The 1635-nt window shown below is 32.0% G+C and overlaps 1 pseudogene; it reads right to left on the bottom strand.

The window, feature by feature from the left end:
• Window positions 1–200: 200 nt before the first annotated feature.
• Window positions 201–942, bottom strand: LOC149170915 (uncharacterized; annotated as a pseudogene).
• Window positions 943–1635: the final 693 nt, after the last annotated feature.

Below are 1635 nucleotides of genomic sequence, written 5' to 3'. Positions count from 1 at the left end.
AACCTTCAAAATAATACATCCATGGTATTTTTTACTCACTACATGAATATTGGAAAAATGTATCACTAGCAAGACTGTCCTAGAGACTTGTGTCTACATACATGAAATAGACAAAAGAAAGCTCGCTCCCTTATAAGAGGTGAACCTCTCATTCATAGAGAACTCTCAATCTATCTACCTTCAAAAATAGTTCACAACTTCTAATTCATGCCAACACTAGATGTTGCTCGAATAATTTGAAAAATAGTTGTCAGACACATAAAAAAAAATTAAAGTCAGTGAGAAAGATACCTTCCTCATAACCTAGTACATAGACCTGAATATTAGTGTTACTTCAAGCAATAGACATGCTAACAACTGATTAAGAAGGAAACTAAAAAATTAGACGATTATCATGATATAATGCAAGAAAAAATGAAGCACTAAATCATTGCTAATTTATAGATTGCAAATGCACCCAAATCCCTCACACAAAAAAAGCAAACAAGTATTCTAGAAAAATAAACCTATTAGGTATTTTCCGATAATTGTCTTAGTAGAAGAACATGGAAAAATGAATTGCAGAGTGACATAAAACTTACATGATCCAATCACAACAAAGACAAAGAAACCAATAAAAATTTTCCCCATTGGATACAAATTTCCTTTCTTTTTTGTTGTTTCAGGCACAACTCCCCTCTTTAGAATGGTTTTCTGAAAGTTAGTAGTTTCCTATCTACAAGGTGCCTGGATGTTGTTTGAACAATGAAACATGACCAATACACTCAATCTACCAGCATATTATGGGAAATCGATTGAACACATAAGAATTTAGATGCATAGACAACAAAATGGAAAATCTTCTTCAAACTAAATTCATAAGATGCAGCCAAATATGTTTTACAACAATGAGAAAAACCTATGGGCACATTAGCACAATTCACATTCACTTAAAACACTCATATTTTATACAACTTATCTAAACCCTCCAAAAGGAATATAATGAACTAAAAAAGATACTTTTATATGTAACCCTAATATTTCATGGAAGGGAATATACACAGAAAACAAACCTAGTAACAAAGCCACGAGCACACATATCTAACACTATTTTGTAATTTGTAAGGTGCTAAGATATAGGAATTTAATGTTAGCTATATATTCCTTAATATTAAGAAGAGAGCATCATTTTTAGAGGATAAAATAGCCTAGATACATTAAACAAGGAGCACCATACTCTCCTAACAAAAATAGACTACAACAGTCTCACAAATCCTAACAAAATTAATAAAAACCACCTAGTTCTTGGCTAGAAAAGGATCAATAAAAATTTGGGAAGATATCACTCTAGGAATTCTTGGGTGGAGTCCATAAAGTAATGCATTGAGAATAGAAGGTGGGGAGGTTGTGGTAAACTCACACGAGCCTACAGCTAGACCATAGCCCAATCAAAAAAAAAATGAAAGCATAAACCCAAGCTATGCGTAGGTTCATAAAATAACAAAGATTGAATAGTATGTCTATCCAGATTGAATGGAAAGAATATCATAAATAAAATGACATAAAATAGAGAAAATAAATTATGTTGTGTGTAAACAAATGTAGATGAAAAGATGATAGCGATGCTCACTCTGTCATATTTGTTGGAATGATAGC

Source organism: Pinus tabuliformis, chromosome 4_2 (genome assembly GCF_031772625.1).
Source record: "Pinus tabuliformis cultivar Carrire ecotype Pingquan chromosome 4_2, CPIR1, whole genome shotgun sequence".
Lineage (NCBI taxonomy): Eukaryota > Viridiplantae > Streptophyta > Pinopsida > Pinales > Pinaceae > Pinus > Pinus tabuliformis.
The sequence above is the reverse complement of the archived record's forward strand: the minus strand, read 5'-3'. Positions and strand labels throughout refer to the sequence as shown.